Source organism: Taudactylus pleione, unplaced genomic scaffold (genome assembly GCF_031769625.1).
Source record: "Taudactylus pleione unplaced genomic scaffold, aTauple2 ptg000393l, whole genome shotgun sequence".
Taxonomy (NCBI): Eukaryota; Metazoa; Chordata; class Amphibia; order Anura; family Myobatrachidae; genus Taudactylus; species Taudactylus pleione.
The window spans coordinates 7,021,211-7,036,591 of NW_028284794.1; positions in this window are offsets into that span (position 1 = coordinate 7,021,211).

Consider the following 15,381-nt stretch of genomic DNA (forward strand, 5'->3'; position numbering starts at 1 on the left):
ACTGCCAGGTGCAGGGTCAATCACTGTTCATACCAAAAAAAAGGTCCCAACAATCATGGAGCCGGACCAGCACACTGTATTCAATCATCACAATTTTAATATCTAAAATCAGGGTTTCAAGCAAACTTTCAATTCATAATGGTACTTAGCAGTGCGATGAGTAGTAATGATATCCAGGGAGCAAAGCTCAAAACCAGGTCAGCCCCGACAGCTGTTTCGCATTCCTTCTTCAGGGGACTGACAAACAGTAAATGCAAGCCATTTATATACCCTTATCAATAAACAACAAATAGACTCACCTGGACCCCCTTCCAAGCAACGCCACCGTATCGGCAGGAGATCACGTGTCCACATGTGCAGTTGGTGCACCCACGTCACCACCACGGTTGCACCGGAAGTGACATGACGGGGGTAACCAGGGAACATAGAAAAATAATGGAAGCGCTAATAAATGGCTGCTGGTTTAAGAAATAGTATCATTTTTATTGCACATATTACAATATAAATAAGTATTCTATCAATCAAATAAACAACGGGTGGAATAATTAATAAGGCTCAATGCCACAATGTTAGCACGGATCTGGCTCAAATAAGTTAAAAACCCCAAATATATATGTACACTATAAAAAAATTAAAATTTATTTCACAATAATGTGAGTGAAAACAATCTACTGTGAAACAATATGCATCAATAGGTAGGAATATAGGTAGCAAGCGAAAAATATATAGATACAAGTAGATCATGGCCAGCGAGTATGTATTAAAGCTGTTAGCAAAGCTATCCAATCACAGTCAGTTGTAGATAGTGCATTATAGCCAGCAAGCATAGAGTAGAAACTGTTAGTAAGGGGTATCCAATCACAGCCAATTAGTATGCAGGAAAATGAAGCTTAGCCACAGTTATTAGTATAAAAATAAAGCAGTTTGTAATATGCAGATTCTGCTGCTGAGTTTGGTATTAGTATTGTGTTTGGTACATTACCACCTATCCATTCATTGGTTGGATGGAGTACAGTCCTGACCTCTACCCCAAGTCCAGGGGGAGGAAACTGTAGTACTGTCTGGATATTGATTTTGGGTTGGACGCTTAATGTCGTGTGTCTGCCGCGTGCGCCATTGGGTCCTTAGGTGCTGATGACCTCAGGCAAAGGGACCTTCACTTCGGAATCATGGCACTACTCACTGCTCACAGTGTTAGAGCTCTGTCAGAGCGTCCAGCTCTGAATCAGGGCCTGTGTGTGTTCCATTCCATCCATGTACATATGCAACTATTCTATAATCGGATTACACCAGCAATGAAGATATGTAAACACCTTATGATGCTTTAATAATTATTACATTTTTTGAGTGCATTTGAGCATTTATTACGACAAGTGACTTTAAAGAAGAATTTACCACTGTCATGGATCTAGATACTTTTGATTTCACTGGTACTAAGAGGTTCATGGACAAGGATGTGACAAAAATCTTGTTTTCTAATACATCTCAACTTGCCTTTGATGTGGATACGCCCACTGAAATATATGCTGATCTCATCAAGTTGTGGAAAAGGGCAGTTGAACTTGAGTTACACGGCCTTACCCTCTCACAGTATCACAAAGAAGGATTAATTCCTAGGGGTTTTAGAATTTGCAATCAGCCCACATTGCGCAGAAGTAACAAGGATTTTTGTAGACAATGGTGTATGATACTTAACCAGTGTAGTCTAGACCTTATGGTTTTGGTAGTCCAACAGGTTAATTTAGACATTGAAAGTGTCAAAAGAGACATAGCAGCATGTGAAGCTACCAATTTGGAAGCACTAAAACAGATACCAGTGGTGAGTGGCTGGCCAAATTAGATAGTACAATTTCCAATTTTAAGTCTGAGTTGTCCTTTGAAAAAGCTAAATACAGGAAAGTCAAAGATGACTACAAGGAGTTGAGAGTGTACCCTTGGCTATTGAACTCAGGAACTAGATGTCCTTGGTGGACAGTCTTTGGTGCATGCAGAAGGGTTGAGACAAAGGCCATGATTCAGAGGCGGACACTCTGACAGAGCGCTCACTCTGAATCAGGGCCATCCCTCTGAAATTAAGTGTGGCCTCCAGGCCGCTCACATAGCTGTGGGTGACCACCCACAGTTATAGCGAGTGGCCAAAATGATGGTCACGATGGTCAAGACCATCGCCACCATCGGGCTTGCGATGAGACCCTAGCTGTAGGGTCTCGTGGCCGCAAGCCCTGGAGAGCTTTTGACTCTATCAGAGCCAATAGCACTCCCACTGACATCACTAGTGATGTCAGTGGGGCCGGCCCCAGATGGTAGGCATTCCCATGGGAATGCCTCTGTCTGGGCAGCCACGCCCCCAGCACGCCCACCAAAGGGGGCCTAATTCTGTGGAGCCTCCTCCGTCGTGCGCATGCGCACTTGGCCAACATCGACCCTTCTTGCGAGTGCTCAGCGCTCGCGAGCAGGTCTGAATTAGGCCCACAGTACACTGATATTGAGTCTCACACTTTTCACAGTGATTCAGATAGTTCTGTTTACAACAAGGGGGCTTTATTAGGAGACAGAAGCAGCACACAAGGGTCATTGAGAGAGGAGTTTATCAGAAGAGATCCTGCAGGAGAGGGGGCTGTAAGTACAAGAAAACAAGGCAAGGGCAATCAGGGTCCCAATAGATAATGGTCTTTAATTTATCTTCACATAATTTGACTGAAGACGAGATGTGTGTTCTGTCAAGGGGCTTATCTTTTGTTCAAACTTTTAAACAAAAAGATTTTAATTATGAGAGAGAATTATATAGCTTTCATAGAACTTTGAGGCTTAAGGATTTCTTTGCTAAGGAGAGTGTTGATGCCATGGCCAGCCCTTTTAAAGTGGCAAGCACCTTTGATCCACCTACACCGAATGTTTCGATTGAAACTATTATGCGGCTGGTGAAGGCAAATACTCTCCCTTCTGTATGTAAAGCAAACATTTTTAGATCGAACCTCTCCAACAAAGAAAATTTGGCTATTAAGCAATTGCATGACAATGCTGCCATTGTGATATGACCCGCTGATAAAGGTGTAGGTGTGGTTGTTATGAACCATGATGACTATGTCGGTGAGGTCAACAGCCAATTGACAGACTCCACCTATTTATATATATATATATATATATATATATATGACAAACACAATGTCCGGCACTCCACTGGTATATATAAAAAGCAACTGTCCCGGTGCTCATCTGAGATAACTCAATATCATATATGTCAAAGCAATAGATGTCACTCGGATGAAAAACATATAGTCAAGCTGCGGTAGATCAATGTTTCAGGGCGCAAACCCCTTGATAAAGGGGTTTGCGCCCAGAAACGTTGATCTACCGCAGCTTGACTATATGTTTTTCATCCGAGTGACATCTATTGCTTTGACATATATATATATATATATATATATAAAATAATAGAGCAGAAGTCTGGCACTCAGATCAAGTACGTCAGCTTACCGGGTGCCCCCACAACATAGCGTAGATTAAGTTCCAAGTGGTGCGGCACTCATGGACAGAGCTTGCAGACACTGGTAGTGAGATATAGAAGACAAAAAAAGGATCTGCGGCACTCTGGGATTTGGGGAGTAACAACTCCAAGTATATTTCCAAAGTACATATCAGGAAACCAATGGTTCGCGGTCTTAGAACCCTTTGTCCAGGTGTGAAAACAAAGTGCAGCAAAATAGCTTACCCTAAATAGGTGGAGAAACCCGCGAAAAGACTGTTTGAGATCAAACAGATGCCCGGGAATAGTGTTCCGGCTTGTAGATATGACATAGCTGCACCATCTGACACCCGGCAACCATGGTAACCAGGGACGCCTGGCAGCACTGCCCACGATCACTGCAAGTGGAAGAAAAAAGTAAACAAAGATTATGCCAGTGAAACAAAATACCAGGGTCTGTGAAGAGATGAAAAAATACCTTAGTGAAAGTCTGAGAGTGAAAGTGATATGAATAAAGGACAAAACATCCCAGATAGTGAGGACAAAAAAAGTAAAAGGAATTCCATTCCAACTATTACATGAAAAATAAGTAAAAAGCTACATCATTAAAATGTACACTAAGGACTAAAACGATAATCTCAATTAGACTGTTAAGCAACAAGATGAAATATATTCAAGAGACTCTGTGGAGATAATTATAGAAAAATGTATTTGAAGATTTAAACATATATAATGTATAATATGTAATATAACACATAATATATAATACGAGAGCATGAAGGACTACTGCAGTAAATAAGATACTGATGGAATGCATGGAAAAAAGAACAGAATGTAACTGGTGAGGAACCTCAAGCTTATTAAAACACGCTCCAGATGATTTTTTCATTGGGGCCGTTGGGATTGATCATATTTAATTTGTAGGTCCACTTGTCCTCCAATTGCAAGAGTCTAGTGCCCCGATCTCCGCCCTTGAGGGTTTTGGGGATATGATCAATGACCATGTGTTTGAGAATGGATATAGTGTGGCCTTTTTCCATGAAATGGCGTGCTACTGGTTGTTCGGAAGACTTGCCAGACAGGGCAGCTTTAATGGCGGATCGATGCAAGGCCATTCTTTTTCTCATAGTCCGTGTGGTCTTCCCCACATAATAGAGGCCGCATGGGCAAATGATGATATACACTATGAAAGAGGAAGTGCAAGACAAAACATGTCTTAATTTAAACATCTGGTCGGAGTGAGGATGTATTTACATTATCATTATTATCATTTATTTATATGGTGCCACAAGTGTTCCGCAGCACCTTACAAAGTACATAAACAAATTGTAGACAAGTGACTTACAGAACAATACAATACAGGACATGGATAATAGATATTGCTACATTAGCGACCATATAACCAAGATAAGCAGCAGAGCATAAGCAACCAAGTGTTATGTGCCCTAGTGGTGAGTAAGAAGTAAATGACACTATAGTAAGGAGAAGCACAAGAGGGGAGATGGCCCTGCTCGTGAGAGCTTACATTCTAAAAAGGAAGGGGAAGACAAACTGGGTGACACAGATGGGGTAGATGGGGACGAAGGAGCATGTAGCAGGGAGTTAGAATGATAGCTGGAAGGCTTTAATGAAGTAGTTGGTCTTGAGAGCCCGTTTGAAGGATTGCAAACAGGTGGAGAGTCTGATGGGGAGTGGGAGAGAGTTCCAGAGGTGGTTCCAGATTTACATCTTCAAATACATTTTTCTATAATTATCTCCATAGACTATCTTAGCTTAACAGTCTAATTGAGATTATCGTTATAGTCCTTAGTGTACATTTTAATGATATAACTTTTTACTTATTTTTCATGTAATAGTTGTAATGGAATTCCTTTCACTTTTTTTTGTCCTCACTATCTGGGACATTTTGTCTTTTATTCATATCACTTTCACCAAGATATTTCTTCTTCTCTACATGCACAGACCCCTGTATTTTGTTTCACTGGCAGAAATTTTTTGTTTACTTTTTTGTTCCACTTGCAGTGATCACACGGCAGTGCCGCTGGGCATCCCTGGTTACCATGGTTGCCAGGTGTCAGACGGACCGGCTACCTCATCTCTACAAGCTGGAAAACTCTTCCTGGGTGTCTGCCTCTCACACTGTCTTTTTGCGGGCTTCTCCGCCTATTTAAGGTAAGCTATTTTACTGCACTTTGTTTTTACACCTTGACAAAGGGCTCTAAGACCCCGAAACATTGTTTTCCTGGTATGTACTTTTGAAATATACTTGCAGTTGTTACTGCCCCAAATCCCGGAGTGCTGCAGTTCCCTTTTTTGTCTCCTGCATCGATCCTTCACTGAGGGCACCCGGGTATCATTATCATCATGGTGTGGGAGAGTGCCGGATTGTTCCCAATATCTATCTATCTATCTATCTATCTATCTATATATATATATATATACACAAAAAATACTTCAAGGGCGCAATTTAGTAAAAAAAACTATATAATTGTCGATATTGAAGGAAACCTTATCAGTCCAGCAATTTACGCTAATGTTCATAGCAAATATAGTCAGAGTCTTTTATATAACTCCTGTAGCAAACTTGATATTTTTCTCTCCAGAATCTTTATTCATTTTGATGTTAATACTGGATTGTTCCAAATAATACTAAAAAGACTCTCTCACCAAAAAAAAACACAAAAATGGCCCAAAGGCCAGTCATCAGATATATTTTCTTTTGAACATTTAATTTTATCAAAAAATATATATAAATGCTAACTAGCACATAATTTTCACATGATAAAAAGATTCCTTACATCAATTTCATTCAACATTCCATTGTCATAGATTAGGGGCAAGATGGCTGTATCCTGTTGTCCACCCTACAGGGTAAACACGTTATTCAGCTGGTGCCTCCCCATTGGCACATGTATCTTTTAACCAAAATCTAATACTCAACGCATTTCATTTTATGGACTTCATCAAGGGTACAATTTCTTAAAATAAGAACACATACACACAAACATAATAATGGGTGAATAAAAAGTCTTAAAGAAAGCCTATCAGGTGAGAGGTCAGCACATACAGTCAGGTCCATAAATATTGGGACATTGACAGAATTTTCAGATTTTGGCCTCTATTCACCACCACAATGGCTTTGAAATGAAACAAACAAGATGTGCTTTAATTGCAGACTTTCAGATTTAATTTGAGGGTAATTACATCCAAATCGGGTGAACGGTGTAGGAATTACAACAGTTTCAATATGTGCCTCCCACTTTTTAAGGGACCAAAAGTAATGGGACTGTCAACTCAAAAGCTATTTCATGGACAGGTGTGAGCTATTCCCTCATTATTTCATTATCAATTAAGCAGGTAAAAGGTCTGGAGTTGATTCTAGGTGTGACATTTGCATTTGGAATCAGTTGCTATCAACTCTCAATATGAGATCCAAAGAGCTGTCACTATCAGTGAAGCAAGCCATCATTAGGCTGAAAAATCAAAACAAACCCATCAGAGAGATAGCAAAAACATTAGGTGTAGCCAAATCAACTGTTTGGAACATTCTTAAAAAGAAAGAACGCACCGGAGAGCGCAGCAACACCAAAAGACCCGGAAGACTGCGGAAAACAACTGTGGTGGATGACAAAATAATTATTTTCCTGGTGAAGAAAAACCCCTTCACAACAGTTGGACAAATCAAGAACACTCTCCAGGAGGTAGATGTATATGTGTCAAAGTCAACAATCAAGAGAAGACTTCACAAGAGTGAATATAGAGGGTTCACCACAAGATGCAAACCATTGGTGAGCCACAAAAACAGGTAGACCAGATTAGAGTTTGCCAAACAACATCTAAAAAAGCCATTACAGTTCTGGAACAACATCCTATGGACAGATGAGACAAAGATCAACTTGTACCAGAGTGATGGAAAGAGAAGAGAAGGAAAGGAACTGCTCATGATCCAAAACATACCACCTCATCAGTGAAGCATGGTGGTGGTAGTGCCATGGCGTGGGCATGTATGGTTGCCAATGGAACTGGTTCCCTTGTATTTATTGATGATGTGACTGCTGACAAAAGACAGCAGAATGAATTATGAAGTGTTTCGGGCAATATTATATGCTCATATTCAGTCAAATACTTCAGAACTCATTGGACGGCGCTTCACAGTGCAGATAGACAATGACCCGAAGCATACTGCATAAGCAACCAAGGAGTTTTTTAAGGCTAAAAAGTGGAATGTTATGCAATGGCCAAGTCAATCCCCTGACCTGAATCCGATTGAGCATGCATTTCACTTGATGAAGACAAAACTGAAGGGAAAATGTCCCAAGAACAAGCAGGAACTGAAGACATTTGCAGTAGAGGCCTGGCAGAGCATCACCAGGGATGAAACCCAGCGTCTGGTGATGTCTATGCGTTCCAGAGTTTAGGCTGTAATTGCCTGCAAAGGATTTGCAACAAAGTATTAAAAAGTGAAAGTTAGATTTAGGATTGTTTAATTTGTCCCATTACTTTTGACCCCTGAAAAAGTGGGAGGCACATATAGAAACCGTTGTAATTTTTACACCGTTCACCTGATTTTGATGTAATTACCCTCAAATTAAATCTGAAAGTCTGCAGTTAAAGCGCATCTTGTTTGTTTCATTTCAAAGTCATTGTGGTGGTGAATAGAGGCCAAAATATGAAAATTCTGTCAATGTCCCAATATTTATGGACCTGACTGTATATACAATATTACCCATAGGGTGGTACATTCTGTACCAGAATTATGTTATTATAAATCCAAACTAGGTAAGGTGTAATGCAATCGAATATGACCTAAAAAGTCAAACATATTTCTCCTAAATTTCCATGTAATACAATGTCACACAAATATTATTTATACTAAGATTGTGCAAACCAAATTTCAAGTAAAAATAGTACTTCAAGTCTATAACATACTTGAAGTGCATATAGATAGTGCAAAATACTACATAGATCACAATAAACCATTTGTCTAGTCTTAATATACAATCTCATTTATATTATTATTTTTTTTAAACCACATTCAAATACTATATAAAACTTTATCTGATACATTTATTCAGTGATAACAATAGTCAAAGCATAAGACTATTAACAAAAAATATAGTAAAAGATTCCAAAGTACTTACAATAGGACAAACATGTGAATCACCAGCATCCAGGACTATAACCTGCTCAGAGTCTGAAGCTTGAATGAAGGCTCTATCCCTTCATCCCTTGTTATACCCATCCACCTATGACATCATTTCCTTTGCTGGATTTTAACTATCCTAATGAAAATCCACTTTCTGGGCATCTTTAGTATATAAGACTGACAATATACATATAATTAATCATTATTATTTCATCCCTATAGATATATGTATGAAACTACATTGTTGCTAGTTTAAAACACCTTACCTGAAGCCAATATCTAACAATCAATGGTAGAGTTTCCTTTGGTGTGCTCTATTAACTCTTCCCTTGCTTTCCATTCCCTTATGTTCCAAGCCTCTATATGACGTAATGAACCTTCCATTCTTGATATAGTAACCAGTAATTAGGGCGCTTCCACCTTTGTGATTCACAGTCTTCCCATCTGTGTTATCACCCCACATGCTCTAAAACAAACATGAATACAATTAATGTAAATTAACCGGCAAGCTTGTATACCTCATCATGGTGGACTCACAGTAATGTCCAATTGTCAAGCTGTAATGCACACATCACTTCCTGTCTGTGTTCCATACTTGGTAATCATAGGAAGACCGGTAATTTAGGATGAACACATGGATTGCTTCCTATTTGCGTTCCACATTCTATAAATGTGGGACAGCTGAACATAACAATCAATGTACACTTATTTCAGACAACTTTAATATTTGGTAGTGTTACAAAGTTTTAATATCTTACTATATAAGATATTAATACTTTGTAACACTACCAAATATTAAAGGGCATTAAATGATCATTTGTATATCCTTTAATGTACCAAATTTTTCAAAATATATCGCCCTTAAGGGATTGTAGCTTATTTCCCACCTTAAGGAATCTTTTACTATATTTTATTATTTTTACAAGAACAGGAAAAAGAAAAAAAAAACTCATTGCCAATAAGATATATTAGTGGAAACCTAAAAATATATATAATAATAATTCCCAATTGTTCTTAATTGTTAAGACCACAGTGGAAAGTTAGTGAACTAAAGGAAAGATACTGTATCTTTACTTTCATTCCAGCCATTTGGAACAAGAGTGTTAAGTATATAAATCCAAAAAGTTTCTTTTTTGGACAACATCAATTCTTTATTACCACCACTAGGGTCGTTTTTCACTTGTTCTATAATTGCGAATGATAAAGCTTTTACATTAGAATTATGAAACTGCAAAATTATGGGGTAAATTATGGGTTGTAATATGCTTTTTTATATTCCACAAATGCTCTTGAATGCAGATTTTTACACTCCTTTTGGCTTTACCAATATAGCTTAGTTTACAACCACAAGTGATCTTATACACTACAAATTCGGTGTTGCAAGTAACTATTTCTTTTAGAGCAAAGGTTGTATTATCCTCTTTTTTATATTAAAGCTTTTTTTGTCCATGAACTTGCAACAAATACACTGATTACAGGGATAGCAAGCAGTTCTTTTACTCAAAAATCCATCCCTAGTTTTTTATTTGTATTTGCAAGTTGATTAGATTTAAATCTACTGGGTGCCAATAAACTTTTCAGATTGGTGGCTCTTCTAAACACAAGATTTGGTGTAGTTGGAAGATGTGGCCCTAGAATTGGGTCCTTCCAAAGTATCCCCCAGTGGTGTTCTAAAGTCTTTCTAATTAGATGACTCTCTTTATTAAATTGCGTAATAAAGGGACTGCTTGGCCACTTGTTGTTATCAGTCAGCTGTTGTTTACATTTTTTGACCAATAACTCCTCCCTGTTTTTGATTGATGCTTTATATCTGGCATCTGCTATTCTTGAGGGGTCATATTCCCTATCTTTATACAGATCTCTAAGGACAAGGGATTGTTTCCAATATTCATCAATTGTGCTACAATTTTTTCTTAACCTACAGAACTGTGCAAATGGTACATTGTTAATCCATAATGGATGATGGCAGCTACCAGAAGGGATGAAATTGTTTGCATCCACTTCTTTAAAAAACATACAGGTCTTCTCAACTTCATTATTATTACCTTCCACTATCAGATCCAAATAATTTATAGAGTTATTATGAGATTTATGGGTAAAGTTAAGATTATAATCATTATTGTGGATAAATCTAATAAATTCTTCAATACTAGAAACATCCCCCCTCCAGATAAAAATCAGATCTATATATCGCCCATAACATTTTACATTTATACATTCAAATTCTGAATTATACACAAAATGCTCTTTCCATTCTCCCATCAGCCGGTTGGCATACGATGTGGCAAATTTAGTCCCCATCGCAGTTCCCTGCTTCTGGAGGAAGAAAGTGCCATTAAATTTAAAAAAAGTAGTGTTCTAAAATGAACTTAATACTCTTTATGGTGGGGAATAGATGAATAAAGAGTCTAAACATTAAACATCAACAGTTAATCATTTATCCTTAGAAGACCATATATAATAAAGAAGATTGGTGGAATCTTTTAGATGAGATTTTTGTAATTTCACATAAGGTTGCAACTTTAGGTCAATGAAATGATACAAATTGGCAGTTAGCAAATTTACTCCAGAGATAATTGGTCTCCATGGGGGACTTTTTTTTTGTCCTTATGAACTTTAGGGATATGGTAGAAAATGGGTAATACTGGGAACTTATTGTACAAATAATTAAATTCCTCACTTCAGATTATATCATCCCTTTTTGCTTAATTTAATAAATTAAATAACTCTTCCTGATATAACATGGTAGGGCTATCAGGTATCTTAACATAGGTAGAAGAGTCCTCAAGGATTTTATATGCATCAAGCAGATAGGTTTCCCTATCTTATAACACAACAGACCCCCCCTTTGTTAGCTGTTTTAATGATTATATTTTCATCCTTCCTTAGTCGGTTAATCACTTGTATCTCAACACTATTAAGATTACAATTATATTTATCACTTTTGATTTTAATTGATCTAAAGTCATCCTTGATCGACTCATAAAAATATCTAAATGGCTCATCCGAGATTCAACTGAATAGAATTTGGAGGGGGGGTGCCACCAATTGATTTGTTTAAGGTGTATAAGCTCATTTCAGTATTGGATTTTTAAAGAAATTTCTCTCTATCATCAGGTTGCGGATATATTTAATAAGATCAATAAAGAGATTGAATTTGCCCAAATGTTGTTCTGGCACAAATTTTGAGCCTTTGTCTAAAATTGTGACCTGTGCTGTGGATAGTTCCTTCTATGAGTTATTGATGATCCCCGTTTGTAATTCTCTTGTGGCTGTAATTGTTGTCTCCTTTTTTGGGGGGATTTTTCTCCCTCCTCTATTTCCTTCTAAACATAACCCTCTTTTGATTCCCTGTGGGGAATCTAATTGGATGAATAATTCTTCCCTCCTCTGCATGCAAGGGAGATTGTGACCCCCTTTCGTTCCTCTAAAAAAACTTTTTAATAGAAAACATTAGGGGAGGGAGATCTTAGTACCTCATATCTATTATGCTGAGGTTGAAATCTTTCGCTATGTTGGCCATATTTGGACACTTGTTCCCTTTGTCTATCTTGATATCAGGGTGGAAACCTTTCCCTTTGATTACCAAAATACGGGAATAGTTTGAAGAATTTTTACGTCGATTATTACTAACCTGTAGCCATTCTGACTGGCGAGTTGTAATATAATTAGGTGGTTTTCTCATTCTTTCTTCCTGAAATGTACTATTTATTATCAGTTGTCTATTAGTATAGGGGATACTTTCTAGTCTTGGTTCTGTTTCAGACCAATTATGGATCCTTCCATTTAGTCTCCTAGTGCTAGAGGTAAACAGTCAGATTATTGACATTTACTATGTTGACATTCATATTGTAAACATCAAAATTTCAAATGTTATGATGTTGAGTTAAAATGTCAGCATCTAAAATATCGACATATGCAAACTGTCGACATGTTGACATAGTGAGAATGTCAACATTAGCATTAGGGTTATCTTAAGGGTTAAAATTAGGATTAGCATTACGTTTAGGGGTCTACATTGTGAACATGTTGACATGTTACATTTCCAAATGATAATCAAACTGAACTATCCACTTCAGCCTATATTATTATTATCTGCTGAATATTAGCACTTTGCTTTGTTATATTTCAATTTGATTATTATTATTATTATTATTATTATTATTATTATTATTAGGATACTGGTCCATTTTGGATGTCTGCCCCTGACCCAATACCAAATTGTGGGTAAATTACCCACACCCAGGCAGATATCCATGTAAAAATAACATGAAGGTTTATTTAAAACAAATAGGCATAACAGTCTATATAGCATATACAGACATAGATCAGCACAGGCACATACTGTATAGCAATAGGAACACTTTACTATTCCTACATAAGCATTGTGGATAACCAATCCAGTGATGGCTCATTCTAAAGGTGGCTGTAAGTCTTGGAGAGGCACTGTTAATCTCCAGTTACTGCCAACAAGACAGTGGTCCTTATTACTGTCTCCATGATTTTGGTGGACACACAGCATCACAGGACCCTCTCCAGATTCTCCAAGGTAGAAGTCGCTGGTTCCTTGCAATCCTTACGCAGTGATCCTTATGTCCATCTGCTGGTAAGAATCATCACAAATCTTAGGTCTCCAATTCTCCAGGACTTGACAGCTCAACTGATTGGGCATTTAAATTGCCCGCCAGTTGAGCTGAGTCAATCACTGCTGGGTCCCTGTAGCTTGTCTATGGGCGATTGTGGGTCACCTGTACACACCAGCAGATGTGCATCTGCTGTGCAACACAGCATATTGGATATGTCTGTGAACAAAATTGTTCACAGACATATCTGCTGTACACACCCGGCGATGCACTACAGATATATTGTCTTTTCAATGGAATGTGTGATATAACTATCAGTGTGTACCCAGCTTGCCACAGGATGGATCTCTGCTTAGCTAGAGCTCTGAGGCCATGTAGTCAAAAGCTGTATTCTGACTCTCCATTAACAATGATGAGTCAGTCTACTAATTTACTCATCCCTGTGTTCTAAATGACAGTACACATTTGCCGGCAGCGGTTGACAATGGGTTCTGGACATGATATTGGTTGCTGAATTGCTGAATCTGGATAACATATCAACTAGAATCTTACTCAGTAGATTGGTAATACCATGCTGGTGGCTGATGCAGAACATTATTCCCTGGAACAGTTTTACAAAAACAGCAGTCTAAACATTGAATACACTATAACCAAATAAACTAATACATATGTAACACTATAACTTATGTATTTCAAATATAACAGATACAGGGTAAATATAAAAAATATTAACTCTTCTACCTTAATTTAAAGTCTGTAATAGGGACCAGGGAATAAAAGTACTCATGCTAATCCCTGTGAGAAATGAGCCACTGCATGGCTGTGGAATAAGGGACCCCTCATTTCGTCATAGTTATTAGCAACAATAAAATGTTCATTCCTATTCAAGAACTGATTGCCATTATTGGGTGAAAACCTTTTCCATCAGGCAACTCTTTGCCATCCAGAAACACCTGACATCCATGACCGACTGACAATGGCTGTTAAACGAACATCTAATGTTAACAGATGCCCACTTTAATGCTAGTGACATTTTTTTAGTATTCCTCCAGACAACAAACTCTCCCATGAGGAACCATGGATGACACCACTTGTTCCATGAGACACCATGGATGACACCACTTGTTCCATGAGACACCATGTGTTCCATGAGACACCATGGATGACACCACGTATTCCATTGGGCACCATGGATGACACCATTGACATCAACTAAAAGATCAAAAGAGCCAGCTGTTGCCCAGCAACCACTGGCAGATTTTTTTTTATTTTTTAGAAAGCACTTGAACAGACTGTATTTTAACAGGTTACACAAAGTTCTTCTCTTTCCCCTTCTTTTCTTTTGTCTCCAGCTTCACACAGTGATAACCAAATCAAATTTCTGGGTTGTGCAAAAATAAACTACTTTTTTCCAATAGAACTTTGTGAAGCTTACGGGTCGATGTCCTGTACATGCATTCCAATTTGGACGATATCTTCAAGAATTGCCTGCTCAGAGATGTGGCAGGATGACGTCACTGAAAGATAACTATCATATATATCTTTCTGTGTGTACAACCAATATTGTTTGTACTGCACTACAGATAGTTCAAGGAAAATCGTTCAGCAATATAGTTGATGCAGCACATCGTTATGAGTTTACCCGGTTTTAGATACAATTATGTATCTAATAACCATAGTGAAAAAACTCTAATACCTGTAATAAAAGCCTACAAGGGTTCTAACTAAACCAATGTTGGACATTACTAAGCATAAAATACATATTGGGAGAGACTTATCAAATGTTTGAGAGATTGGTTGATGTGAGCAATAAGATCCTGTCATTTTTCTCATACAACCTGTAAAATGACAGAATTTGATTGTTTGCTATGGACAACTTAATCTTTCGCCAAGATTTCATAAATCTCCCTTATTGTCTTATGTAACATACTGTACCTAATAGTAGCATTAAATGGAATGGGTATGAAAGCTGTTTAGCTGCCAGTTCAAATCCCAACAGGAGAGGCCTGACAGGACAATATGCCTACTAGCACTGGTAAGTACCCTAACCCTCCTCTCTCCCTCATAACCCTCCTTTAGTGGTGCCTAACCCAAAACTACAGGGGTGGTGCCTAACACTAACCTCTACCCAGTGGTGTCTAACCCTAACCCCCCCTTCCCGTAGCCTAACCCAAACCCATCCCAGA